Source organism: Nyctereutes procyonoides, unplaced genomic scaffold (genome assembly GCF_905146905.1).
Source record: "Nyctereutes procyonoides isolate TBG_1078 unplaced genomic scaffold, NYPRO_anot_genome, whole genome shotgun sequence".
Lineage (NCBI taxonomy): Eukaryota > Metazoa > Chordata > Mammalia > Carnivora > Canidae > Nyctereutes > Nyctereutes procyonoides.
In genome coordinates, this window is record NW_026575159.1 from 6,134,387 (window position 1) to 6,148,718 (window position 14,332).

At 40.1% G+C, this 14,332-nt stretch overlaps 1 pseudogene; it reads left to right on the forward strand.

The window, feature by feature from the left end:
• Window positions 1-3,193: 3,193 nt before the first annotated feature.
• LOC129502673 (U2 spliceosomal RNA) lies at window positions 3,194-3,310 on the forward strand (annotated as a pseudogene).
• Window positions 3,311-14,332: the final 11,022 nt, after the last annotated feature.

Below are 14,332 nucleotides of genomic sequence, written 5' to 3' on the forward strand. Positions count from 1 at the left end.
AACAAACAAACAGACAAAAAAGAATAGAACAGATCAAAGAAACTAGAAGCTTGTTATTTGAAAAGATCGACAAAATATAAACTTTTAGCCAGACTCCTCAAAAGAGAGGGAGATGACACAAATAAACAAAATCAGAAATGAAAATGGAGAAATAACAACCAACACCACAGAAATACAAAGGATTATAAGGTAATATTATGAACAATTATATGCCAACAAACTATCAGAAACATATAATCTTCCAAAACTGAATCTGGAAGAAGCAGAGAATCTGAACAGATTGATTACTAGCAATGAAATTGAATCAGTAATCAAAAGCTCCCAAACAAACAAAAGTCCAAGACCAGAGGGGTGAATTCTACCAAACATTTGAAGAAGAGTTAACATCTATTTTCTTCAAACTACTCCAAAAAAACAGAAAAGGAAGGAAAACATTGAAATTCATTCTGAGGCATTCTATGAGGCATTACCCTGATACCAAAACCAGATAAAGACATTACAATAAAAAAGACCTATAGGCCAATATTTCTGATGAACATAGATGCAAATATCCTCAATAAAATATTATCAAACTGAATCCAACAATATATTTAAAAAATCATTCACTACAATCAAATAGGATTTGTTCCTGGGATACAAAGGTGATTCAATATTTGCAAATCAATCAATGTATACATCATATCAGCAAAAAAAAAAAAAAAAGGATATGGATGCCTGGGTGTCTCAGTCAATTAAGCATTTGATCTTGATTTCGGCTCAGGGTCATGACCTCAAGGTTGTAAGATCAAGCCCTGACTCTGGTTCTGCATTCAGCACAGATTCTGCTTATCTTTCTCCCTGCCTTCCTGCTGCTTATGCACTCTCTCTAAAACCATAAAACAAACAAACAAACAAATAAATATAAAAACCATATGATCATTTCAATAGATGCAGAAAAAGCATTCAACAAAGTACAATATTCATTTATAATAAAAACCTTCAACATAGTATGTTTAGAGGGAGTATACCTCAACATAATAAAGGTTATATATGAAAAACCACAGTTAACCTCAAATTGAATGGTGAAAAACTGAGCACTTTTCCACTGAGAGCAGGAACAAGACAAGAATGTCCACCCTCACCTATTTTATTCAACATAATACTGGAAATCCTAGCCACAAGATTCAGACATGAAATAGAAATAAAAGGCATCCAAGTTGGTAAAGAAAAAAATTAAAAATTCAATATTTGCCTATGACATGATACACCATATAGAAAACCCTAAAGACTTCACCAAAACCTAATAGAACTGATCAATGAACTCAGTAAGAGCATAGGATACAAAATAAAAACACAAAAATCCATTGCATTTCCATACACCAATAATGTAGCAGAAAGAGAAATTAAGAAAAATCTCCCATTTACAATTGCACCAAAAATAATAAAATATCTAATAAACTTAACCAAGGTGGTGAAAGACTGTATTCTGAAAACTATAAAATAGTTTATAAGATGAAAGAAATGAAGACAATACCTACAAATGGAAAGCTATTCCATGTTCATGAATTGGATGAACAAATATTGTTAAAATGTCCATACCATCCAAAGCAATGTACAGATTTAATGCAATCTTCATCAAAATGCTAACAGCATTTTCATAGAACTAGAACAAATAAACTTAAAATTTGTATGGAACCACAGAGAACCCTGAATAGCTAAAGCAATCATGAAGAAGAACAAAACTGAAGGTATCACAATCTTAGATTTCAAGGTAAACTACAAAGTTGTAGTAATCAAAACAGTATGGTATTGGATACATAGATAAATAAAACATACAAAGATCAATAGAGAGCCCAGAAATAAACCCATGATTATATGGTCAATTAATCTTTCACAGAGATGGCAAGAATATGCAATGGGGAAAAAAAAGATACCCTCTTCAACAAATGGTGTTGAGAAAATTGAACAGCTACATGCAAAACAATTAAACTGGACCACTTTTTTCTACTTTACACAAAAATAAGCTCAAAGTAGATTAAGGACCTAAATGTGAGACCTGAAACCACAAAAATCCTAGAAAAGAATACAACCAGTAATTTCTTTAGCATTGGACATAACATTTTTCTAGATATATCTCTTGAGGCTAGGGAAACAAAAGTAAAAATAAATATCAACATTACATCAGAATAAAAAGTTGTTACACAGCAAAAGAAACCATCAACAAAACTAAAAGACAACCTACTGAATTGGAGAAGATATTTGTAAATGACAAATCTGATAAAGGGTTAATATCCAAAATGAACAAAGAGCTTATACAACTCAACACCAAAAAAAACCAAAACGAAATGACAATTACTCCAATTAAAAATGGTCAGAAGACAGAAACAGACATTTCCTCAAAGATGATACACTGATGGCCAACAGACACATGAAAAGATGCTCAACATCACTCATCATCAAGAAAATGTGAATCAACACCATAATGAGATATCACCTCATGCCTTGTTCAGAATGGGTATAATTGAGAAGATAATAAAGAACAAGAATTGAAATGGGTATGGAGAAAAAGGAAACTTAGTGCACTATGGGTGGTAATGCAAATTGGTACAGCCATTATAGAAGACACTAGGAGTTTCTCCAAGGGGGGGGGGGACTAAAAATAGAATTACCATATGATCCACTATTAGATATTTATATAAAGAATATGAAAACATTAATTTGTAAAGATATATGCATCCCTGTGTTTATTGCAGCATTATTTACCATAGCCAAATAATAGAAGCAGCCCAAGTATCCATAGATAGATGAGTGGATAAAGAAGATGTGGTGTATATATACACAATGTAATATTACTTAGGCATAAAAAAGAATAATATCTTCCCATTTGCAACAACATGGATGAATCTAGAGACCATTATGCTAAGTGAAATAAGTCATCAAGAGAAATAAAAATACCATACAATTTCAGTCATACATGCAATTTAAGAAACAAAACAAAAGGAAAAAAGTCCAACAAACCAAAAATGAGTCTCTTAATTATAGAGAATAAACTGAGGTGGGGAGTAGGGATATAACAGGTCAAGGGGATTAAGAGTTCACTTGTGATGAACAGTGAAGAATCTATAGAATTGTTGAATCACTATATTGTACACCTGAAACTAATATAACACTGTATGTTAAGTACACACTAAAAATTTTAAAAATTTAAAAGTCCATCGCTTCTCGGCCTTTTGGCTAAGATCAAGTGTAGTATCTGTTCTTATCAGTTTAAAAATTTAAAAGTCCAACCTACAAAAAATGAAATTTAATTTAAAAAATAAAAGCAAGCATTATAATAAATTAAACAATAATTGCAATTTACTGAGTTCTTACTTTGTACTTTAACACTATGCCAAGAATTTGAAATATATTTGCTTCCTTAACATTTACAACTAACCTGATAAAGGGACATCATTCTTACATAGAACTAAAATACCTTACAGAATTCATCAAAGTATAGGCTCTACATATCATCAGATATCTTGCTTTATTCATAGTATAAAAAACTTTTCACATTTCAGAACATTTATTTGTGCAAATATTTTCTCTTCTTTAAAATGCAAGTATCTGAAGGGTTGGGTGGGCTGGGCTTGAAGAATCAGTCTGTTTTCCAGAGTATATTTCACATATCTGATACGTAATAGGTACAAATACACACTTTATTTTTTTTTGTATAATTTTTATTGGAGTTTAATTTGCCAGCATATAGTATAACACCCAATGCTCATCCCATCAAGTGCCCCCTCAGTGCCTGTCACCCAGTTATCCCAACCCCCTGCCACCCCCCCTTCCACTACCCCTTGTTCGATTCCCAGAGTTAGGAGTCTCTCATGTTATGACACTGTCTCTGATTTTTCCCACTCATTTTCACTCCTTTCCCCTTTAATTCCTTTCACTAATTTTTATATTCCCTGAATGAATGAAACCATATGTTTATCCTTCTCTGATTGACTTACTTCACTCAGGATAATACCCTCCACATCTATCCACGGTGAAACAAATGGTGGGTATTTGTCGTTTCTAATGGCTGAGTAATATTCCATTGTATACATAGACCACATCTTCTTTATCCATTCATCTTTCAATGGACACCGAGGCTCCTTCCACGGTTAGGCTATTGTGGACATTGCTGCTATAAACATTGGGGTGCAGGTGTCTCGGTTTTTCACTGCATCTGTATATTTGGGGTAAATCCCCAGCAGTGCAATTGCTGTGTCCTAGGGCAGGTCTATTTTTAACACTTTGAGAAACCTCCACACAGTTTTCCAGAGTGGCTGCAGCAGCTCCCATTCCCACCAACAGTGCAGGAGGGTTCCCCTTTCTCCACATCCTCTCCAACATTTGTTGTTTCCTGCCTTGTTAATTTTCACCCTTCTCACTGGTGTGAGGTGGTATCTCATTGTGGTTTTGATTTGTATTTCCCTGATGGCAAGTGATGCAGAGCATTTTCTCATGTGCTTTTTGGCCATGTGTATGTCTTCCTCTGTCAGATTTATTTTCATGTCTTTTGTCCATTTCATGATTGGATAGTTTGTTTCTTTGCTGTTGAGTTTAATAAGTTCTTTATAGATCTTGGATACTAGCCCTTTATCTGATAGGTCATTTACAAATATCTTCTTCCATTCTGTAGGTTGTCTTTTAGTTTTGTTGACTGTTTCTTTTGATGTGCAGAAGCTTTTTATCTTGATGAAGTCCCAATAATTCATTTTTGCTTTTGTTTCCCTTGCCTTCATAGATGTATCTTGCAAGAAGTAGCTGTGGCCAAGTTCAGAAAGTGTCTTGCCAGGGTTCTCCACTAGGATTTTGGTGGATTCTTGTCTCACATTTAGATCTTTCATTCATTTTGAGTTTATCTTTGTGTATGGTGTAAGATAATGGTCTAGTTTCATTCTTCTGCACATGGCTGTCCAATTTTCCCAGCATCATTTATTGAAGAGAGTCCATTTTCCAGTGGATAGTCTTACCCGACTGTTGAATATTAGTTGACCATAGAGTTGAGGGCCAATTTCTGGGTTCTGTATTCTGTCCCATTGATCTATGTGTCTGTTATTGTGCCAGTACCACACTGTCTTGATGATCATAGCTTTGTAGTACAACTTGAAATATGGCATTGTGATGCCCCGGGCTCTGGTTTTATTTTTCAATATTCCCCTGGCTATTAGGGGTCTTTTCTGATTCCACACACAATTTAAGATGATTTACACCAACTCTCTGAAGAAAGCCCATGGTATTTTGATACAGATTGCATTAAATGCATAAATTGTCCCTGGTAGCATTGACATTTTCACAATATAAATTGTTCCAATCCATGAGCGTGGAATATTTTTCCATCTCTTTGTGTCTTCCTCAATTTCTTTCAGAAGTGTTCTGGAGTTTTTAGGGTATAGATCCTTTACCACTTTGGTTAGGTTTATTCCTAGGTATCTTATGCTTATGGGTGCAATTATAAATGGGATTGATTCCTTAATTTCTCTTTCTTCAGTCTCATTGTTAGTGTATAGAAATGCCACTGATTGGGGCATTGATTTTGTATCCTGCCACACTGCCAAATTGCTGTATGAGTTCTAGCAATCTTGGGGTAGAGTCTTTTGGGGTTTCTATGTACAGTATCAAGTCATCTGCAAAGAGGGATAGTTTGACTTCTTCTTTACTAATTTGAATGCCTTTTATTTCTTTTTGTCATCTGAGTGCTAAGGCTAGGAGTTTAGCAGTGGTGAGAATGGACATCCCTGTCTTGTTCCTGATCTTAGAGAAAAGGCTCACAGTGTTTCCCCATTGAGAATATTTGCAGTGGGCTTTTTGTAAGATGGCTTTTCAGATGCTGAGGAATGTTCCCTCTACCTCTACACTCTGAAGAGTTTTGATCAAGAATGGATGCTGTATCTTGTCAAATGCTTTCTTTGCATCTATTGAAAGGATCATATGGTTCTTGTTTTTCTCTTGTTGATGTGATCTATCATGTTGATTGCTTTACCAGCCTTGCATCCTGGAGATAAATCCCACTTGGTCATGGTGAATAATCTTCTTAATGTACTGTTGGATCCTATTGGCTAATATCTTGTTGAGAATTTTTGCATCTGTGTTCATCAGGGATATTGGTCTATAATTCTCCTTTATGGTGGGATCTTTGCCTGGTTTTGGAATTAAGGTGATGCTGGCCTCATAAATCAAGTTTGGAAGTATTCAGTTCCTTTCTATCTTTTGGAGCTGCTTCAGTAGAATAAGTATTGTGTCTTCTTTAAAGGTTTATTTATTTATTTTTTAAATTTTTTATTTACTTATGATAGTCACACACACAGACACAGAGAGAGAGAGAGAGAGAGAGAGAGAGAGAGAGAGGCAGAGACATAGGCAGAGGGAGAAGCAGGCTCCATGCACCGGGAGCCCGACGTGGGATTCGATCCGGGTCTCCAGGATCATGCCCTGGGCCAAAGGCAGGCGCCAAACCGCTGCGCCACCCAGGGATCCCTATTCTTCTTCTTTTTTTTTTTAATTAATTTTTATTGGTGTTCAATTTACCAACATACAGAATAACACCCAGTGCTCATTCCGTCAAGTGTCCGTCACCCATTCACCCCCACCCCCCACCCTCCTCCCCCTCCACCACCCCTAGTTCATTTCCCAGATTAGAAGTCTTTATGATCTGTCTCCCTTTCTGATATTTCTCACACCTTTCTTCTCCCTTCCCTTATATTCCCTTTCACTATTATTCATATTCCCCAAATGAATGAGAACATACACTGTTTGTCCTTCTCCGATTGACTTACTTCACTCAGCATAATACCCTCCAGTTCCATCCACGTTGAAGAAAATGGTGGGTATTTGTCGTTTCTAATGGCTGAGTAATATTCCATTGTATATATGAACCACATCTTTATCCATTCATCCTTCGATGGACACCGAGGCTCCCTCCACAGTTTGGCTATTGTGGACATGGCTGCTAGAAACATCGGGGTGCAGGTGTCCTGGCATTTCATTGCATCTGAATCTTTGGGGTAAATCCCTAACAGTGCAATTGCTGGGTCGTAGGGCAGGTCTATTTTTAATTCTTTGAGGAACCTCCACACAGTTTTCCAGAGTGGCTGCACCAGTTCACATTCCCACCAACAGTGTAAGAGGGTTCCCTTTTCTTCACATCCTCTCCAACATTTGTTGTTTCCTGCCTTGTTAATTTTCCCATTCTCACTGGTGTGAGGTGGTATCTCATTGTGGTTTTGATCTGTATTTCCCTGATGGCAAGTGATGCAGAGCATTTTCTCATGTGCATGTTGGCCATGTCTATGTCTTCCTCTGTGAGATTTCTCTTCATGTCTTTTGCCCATTTCATGATTGGATTGTTTGTTTCTTTGGTGTTGAGTTTAATAAGTTCTTTATAGATTTTGGAAACTAGCCCTTTATCTGATATGTTATTTGCAAATATCTTCTCCCATTCTGTAGGTTGTCTTTGAGTTTTGTTGATTGTGTCCTTTGCTGTGTAAAAGCTTCTTATCTTGATGAAGTCCCAATAGTTCATTTTTGCTTTTGTTTCTTTTGCTTTCGTGGATGTATCTTGCAAGAAGAAGTTACTGTGGCCAAGTTCAAAAAGGGTGTTGCCTGAGTTCTCCTCTAGGATTTTGATGGAATCTTGTCTCACATTTAGATCTTTCATCCATTTTGAGTTTATCTTTGTGTATGGTGGAAGAGAGTGGTCTAGTTTCATTCTTCTGCATGTGGATGTCCAATTTTCCCAGCACCATTTATTGAAGAGACTGTCTTTCTTCCAGTGGATAGTCTTTCCTCCTTTATTGAATATTAGTTGACCATAAAGTTCAGGGTCCACTTCTGGGTTCTCTATTCTGTTCCATTGATCTATGTGTCTGTTTTTGTGCCAGTACCACACTGTCTTGATGACCACAGCTTTGTAGTACAACCTGAAATCTGGCATTGTGATGCCCCCAGATATGGTTTTCTTTTTTAAAATTCCCCTGGCTGTTCGGGGTCTTTTCTGATTCCACACAAATCTTAAAGTAATTTGTTCTAAGTCTCTGAAGAAAGTCCATGGTATTTTGATAGGGATTGCATTATACGTGTAAATTGCCCTGGGTAACATTGACATTTTCACAATATTAATTCTGCCAATCCATGAGCATGGAATATTTTTCCATCTCTTTGTGTCTTCCTCAATTTCTTTCAGAAGTGTTCTATAGTTTTTAGGGTATATTTTGAGAACCATTTGAATGGTAAATGGTTCTCCAACCTTTTATTTTCAGGCTGTAGGTGTCCTTCTGTCTAAAATGAGTCTCTTGTAGACAGCAAATAGATGGGTCCTGCTTTTTTATCCAGTCTGAAACCCTACGCCTTTTGATGGGGTCATTAGGCCCGTTCACGTTCAGAGTTACTATTGACAGATATGAGTTTAGTGTCATCATGATATCTATTCAGTCCTTGTTTTTGTGGATTGTTCCACTGAACTTCTTCTTAAAGGGGAATTTTAAGAGTCCCCCTTAAAATTTCTTGCAGAGCTGGTTTGGAGGTCACATATTCTTTCAGTTCCTGCCTGTCTTGGAAGCTCTTTATCTCTCCTTCCATTTTGAATGAGAGCCTTGCTGGATAAAGTATTCTTGGTTGCATGTTCTTCTCATTTAGGACCCTGAATATATCCTGCCAGCCCTTTCTGGCCTGCCACCTCTCTGTGGAGAGGTCTGCTGTTACCCTAATATTCCTCCCCATGAAAGTCAGGGACTTCTTGTCTCTTGCTGCTTTAAGGATCTTCTCTTTATCTTTGGAATTTGCAAGCTTCACTATTAAATGTCGAGTGTTGAACGGTTTTTATTGATTTTAAGGGGGGATCTCTCTATTTCCTGGATCTGAATGCCTGTTTCCCTTCCCAGATTGGGAAAGTTTTCAGCTAGGATTTGTTCAAATACATATTCTGGCCCTTTGTCCCTTTCGGCGCCCTCGGGAGCCCCAATTAAACGTAGGTTTTTCTTCCTTAGGCTGTCATTTATTTCCCTTAATCTGTCTTCATGGTCCTTTAATTGTTTGTCTCTTTTTTCCTCAGTTTCCCTCTTTGCCATTAACTTGCCTTCTACGTCACTCAGTCGTTCTTCCACCTTGTTAACCCTCATTGTTAGGACTTCTAGTTTGGATTGCATCTCATTCAATTGATTTTTAATTTCTGCCTGATTGGATCTAAATTCTGCAGTCATGAAGTCTCGTGAGTCCTTAATGCTTTTTTCTAGAGCCACCAGTAGCTGTATAATAGTGCTTCTGAATTGGCTTTCTGACATTGAATTGTAATCCAGATTTTGTAACTCTGTGGGAGAGAGGACTGTTTCTTTCTTTTGAGGTGAGGTTTTCCTTCTAGTCATTTTGCTCAGTGCAGAGTGGCCAAAAACAAGTTGTATTGGAACACGGGGGAGTATCACTGGTCCGTCTAGCTGGTCTTCTGGGGGAGGGGCCTGCTGTGCTGATTTTCAGGTGTTAGCACTTGGGGGAGCTGCTCTGCCCCTGCCTGCTGCCGGGCTCAGCGGGGGTTGTTTACCCCGTGAGGCCCCAGGAGGAACAGCAGCAGTTGCTATGGCAACTCTGGAAGCCTGGATTCAGCCTCTGCAGGAACTACGGGGCTTGGGGCTCTCGGTTCTCCGTCTGCAGGGCCCGGAGGCTCCGGGGCGGGGCCGCTGATCTGCTCAGCTCGGGGCAGGAGCGTCCTTGCTGTCCTGTGCCCTCCCGGCCTCTGCCTGTCCCGGGGGAGGCCGGATCCTGGGCTGTGTCCTGGCGCCCTGTGCTCCGGGGCCTACGCTGTTGGATTCGCGCTCCCGCCCCGCAGCCCCCTCCCTGGAGCCGCTCCTGAGCCCCTCCGAGCTGCTCCGGTCGGTCCCGCCGTGCGCGCTGCAGCCCTTAGGGAGCTCGGCGCACTCTCTGGGGCGCAGGTGTCTGTTAGTGTCCCCGGGAGCCCGAGGGCATCCCCGCTCTCCTGGGTCCTGCTCCAACTTCCTGGGAGCCCCTTTCCGCCCGGGAAGGTTGGTGCAGCTCCTGCTCCTCCGGGACGGGGCTCTCCTGTCCTGGGGACACTCGCCCCGGCCTCAGCCCGGCTCCTCGCGGGGCCCCTCCCCCTCGGAGGCCTTTTGTGTCTTTATTTCTTTTTCCCCGTCTTCCTACCTGGATAGAAGCGCGGACTCTTCTCACTGTAGCATTCCAGCTGGTCTCTCTTTAAATCTCAGGCCGAATTCGTAGATTTTCAGGATGATTTGAAGCTTATCTAGGTAATTTTTGGGGGACAGGTGATTTGGGGACCCTGCTCTTCCGCCATCTTGCCCCTCCTCCCATCGGAATCCCTCTTCTTTAAAGGTTTGATAGAGTTCCCCTGGGAAACCATCTGGCCCTGGACTTTTCTCTCTTGGGAGCTTTTTGGTGACTGCTTCAATTTCCTCCCTGGTTATTGGCCTGTTCAGGTTTTCTGTTTCTTCCTGTTCCAGTTTTGGTAGTTTGTGGTTTTCCAGGAATGCATCCATTTCTTCTAGATTGCCTAATTTATTGGCGTATAGCTGCTCATAATATGTTTTTAAAATCATTTGTGTTTCCTTAGTATTGGTTATGATCTCTCCTTTTTCATTCATGATTTTATTAATTTGAGTCTTTTTTTCTTTTGAATAAGGCAGGCTAATGGCTTATCTATCTTATTAAATCTTTCAAAGGACCAACTCCTAGTTTTCTTGATCTGTTCTACAGTTCTTTTGGTCTCTATTTCATTGAGTTCTGTTTGAATCTTTTAACTCTTTTCTTCTGCTTGGTGTAGGTTTTATTTGTTGTTTTCTCCAATTCCATTAGGTGCAAGGCTAGTTTGTGTATTTGAGTATTTCCAATTTTTGAGGGATGCTTTTATTATGATGTATTTCCCTCTTAGGACTGCTTTTGCTGTATCCCAAAGATTTTGAAGAGTTGTATCTTCATTTCCATTAGTTTCCATGAATCTTTTTAATTCTTTTCTAATTTACTAGTTGATCCATTCATCTTTTAGCATGATGCTCTTTAACCTCTACTTGTTTGAATCTCTTCCAAATTTCTTCTTGTGATTGAGTTCTACTTTCAAAGCATGATGGTTTAAAACTATGCAGAGGACAATTTCAATCTTTTGGTATCAGTTGAGACCTGATTTGTGACCCAGTATGTGGTCTATTCTGGATAAAGTTCCATGTGCACTTGAGAAGAATGTGTATTCAGTTGTGTTTGGAAGTAAAGTTCTGTAAATATCTGTGAAATCGATCTGGTCCAGTGTATCATTTAAAGCTCTTTTTTTTTTTTTTTTGAGATATTGTGCTTAGAATATCTGTCATTTGCAGAAAGTGCCATTTTGAAGTTTCCCACTATTAGTGTATTATTAGCTAAGTTTCTTTACTTTGGTTATTAATTGATTGATACACTTGGCAGCTCCCACATTAGGGACATAAATATGCATGATTGGTAGGTCCTCTAAGTATGATATAGTGTCCCTCTTCATCTCTTACTAGTCTTTGGGATAAACTTTAATTTATCTGATATGAGGATTGCTACCCCAGCTTTCTTTTTCTTCCCCCCCCCCCAACCACGGGAAAAAAGCAACATCTATTGTTCTTAGAGTCTGATACCCCAGCTTTCTTTTGAGGATGATTTAAATGGTAAATGGTTTTCCAACCTTTCATTTTCAGGCTTGAGGTGTCCTTAGGTCTCAAATGACTCTCTTGTAGACAGCAAACAGATGGGTCTTGCTTTTTTATCCAGTCTGAAACCCTGTGTCTTTTGATGGGATCATTTAGCCCATACAGGTTCAGAGTTACTATTGAAAGATATTAATTTGGTGTCATCGTAATACCTATTCAGTACCTGTTTTTGTGAATTATTTCTTTGGGCGTCCTCTTTCTTTTACAGGGTCCCCCTTAATATTTCTTGCAGAGCTGGTTTGGTGGTCACATATTCTTTCACTTTCTGCCTATCTTGGAAGCTCTTTATCTGTCTTTCTATTCTGAATGAAAGGCTTGCTAGAGTATTCTTGGCTGCATGTTCTTCTCACTTAGGACCCTGAATATATCCTGCCAGCCCTTTCTAGTCTGACAGGTCTCTGTGGAGAGGTCTGCTGTTAATCTAATAGTTTTCCCCATATAAATTAGAGATCTCTTGTCTCTTGCTGTTTTAAGGATTTTCTCTTTATCTTTGAAATTTGCAAGTTTCACTATTAAATATTGAGGTATTAAACGGTTTTTATTTATTTGGTGTGTGTGTGGGGGCTCTTTATCTCCTGGATCTGAATGCCTGTTTCCCTCCCTAAATTAGGGTAGTTCTAAGCTATGATTTGTTCAAATGTGCTTTCTGGTCCTCCGTCCCTCTCAGTACCCTCTGGAACCCCAATTATATGTAGATTTTTCCTTTGAGGCTGTCATTTATTTCTTTAACCTTTCCTCATGATCTTTTAATTGTTTTTCTCTTTTTTCCTCAGATTCCTTCCTTGCCATCAACTTGTCTTCTATGTCACTCACTTATTCTTCTACCTCATTAACCTTCATCATTAAGACCTCCAGTTTGGATTGCATCTCATTTAATTGATTTTTAATTTTGGCCTGATTAGATCTAAATTCTTCAGTCATGAAGTCTCTTGAATCCTTTATGGTTTTTTGCAGAGCTACCAGTAGCTTTGTAATTGTGCTTCTGATTGGCTTTCTGACATTGGATGTAATCCAAATTCTGTAACTCTGTTACAGAACTCTGAGTACTGTTTCTGATTCTTTCTTTTGTGGTGAGTTCTTCTTTCTAGTGATTTTGCTCAGTGCAAAGTGGCTGTATGAGTGGGCTGAATCAAGAATATCAGTCACGACCTAAGTAAATTTCACCCTAGATGATTCTGCCAAGGTCAGAGACCAGAAATTGAAAACAAAGTTCAGAACGATATAAAACAAGAGGACCACTAAAGTGAAAAACAAATTTTAAAACAAAGTAGGAAAAAATAAAAGGCCACAAATCCTAAAGAAGAAGAGAAAAAAAAAAAAAAGAAAAGAGAAAAAAAGGAGAAGAAAAAAAAGGGGGGAAGGGACTGGGAGATGGTGGTATGAAGAATTTGTAGTGGGGGGAGTAGGTAGGCTACATGAGGGGTTCTCAAGGATGATCCTCTTGTTTCTGAGTATATTAAGTTCTGTATGTTAGAGTATGCTCAGTCCCAAATTTATATAAATCAGAAATACTTGTAGAGAGCCCCACCATTGACCAGCAATACATAAATGAGATAAAAGAAGAGGGCAGAATGGGAATGAAGAATCTCACAGAATGAACCAACATGGTATACAACGTGGTTCTGGGCTCATACTGGTCATGTTTTAGAAGATATTAACTTCCGCCATTGTAGAACAAAATGAGGCAGAGAAAACAAAAAAAAACACAAAACAAAGAAACCCCCATATATTTATATCTCCCAAAATTAAGTTGAGTATGTTTAATGGACTCTAGAAGTGGAAAATGTATCTAGGACCTGTAATTGTAGAAATATGAAAGTCAAGAAGGAAGAAAATTTAAAAACGAAGAGGTGGTAAAATATTGTAGTTAAGGTGGGAAAAGAGAAAAACATAATTGGATATTTACAGTCTGATAAAAAAAAAAGAAAACGAGTTGTACTGGAAAGAGGAAGGAAAAAAAAGGAGGGGTACCCTCTAGTTCTATATGCTGTAAATACCTGGACTTCCCCTGGAGCTTTCCCGCACTGCTGGGCCAAGAACTTGCTCCTCCCCATCCTTCCAGCTGGTCTTCTGGGGGAGGGGCCTGCTGTGCTGACTCTCAGGTGTGTGCACCTGGGCAGATGCCCCCCCCCACTCCAGGTAGCTGTTTACCCCGCGAGGCTCCTGTTCCCTGGCGGCCCGCCCCTCCCAGGCACAGGGTGACACCAGGAGGGACACCACCACTGGTGGCGGCCGCCCCCCAGCCCTGGGGTCAGCTCCCCAGTAACCACCGCAGCTCCCAGTCCACAGGGGCCTGGATGCTCGGGGGGCGGGGGGCGGGGGCGCTGACCTGCACAGCTCGGGGGGCCCCGGGGCAGGAGCGTCCCCGCTGTCCTGGGCCCTCCCCGCCCCCGCCTGTCCCGGGGGAGCAGGGTCCCGGGCTGTGTCCCCCCGCCCTGGGCTCCGGGGCCTGCGCCGCTGGAATCGCGCTCCCGGGGCCGCGGCTCCAGAAGGCAGCAGGTGCAGCCCCCTCCGCCCGGAGCCCCCGCCCGCCCCCCGGCTTCTCCCCGAGGCCCCCCGGCGCGGCTCCTGCCCTTCCCCGAGCTCGGCCCGCTCTCCCCCGGGCGCCCTCCTGCTAGTGACCCCGGGGACCTGGG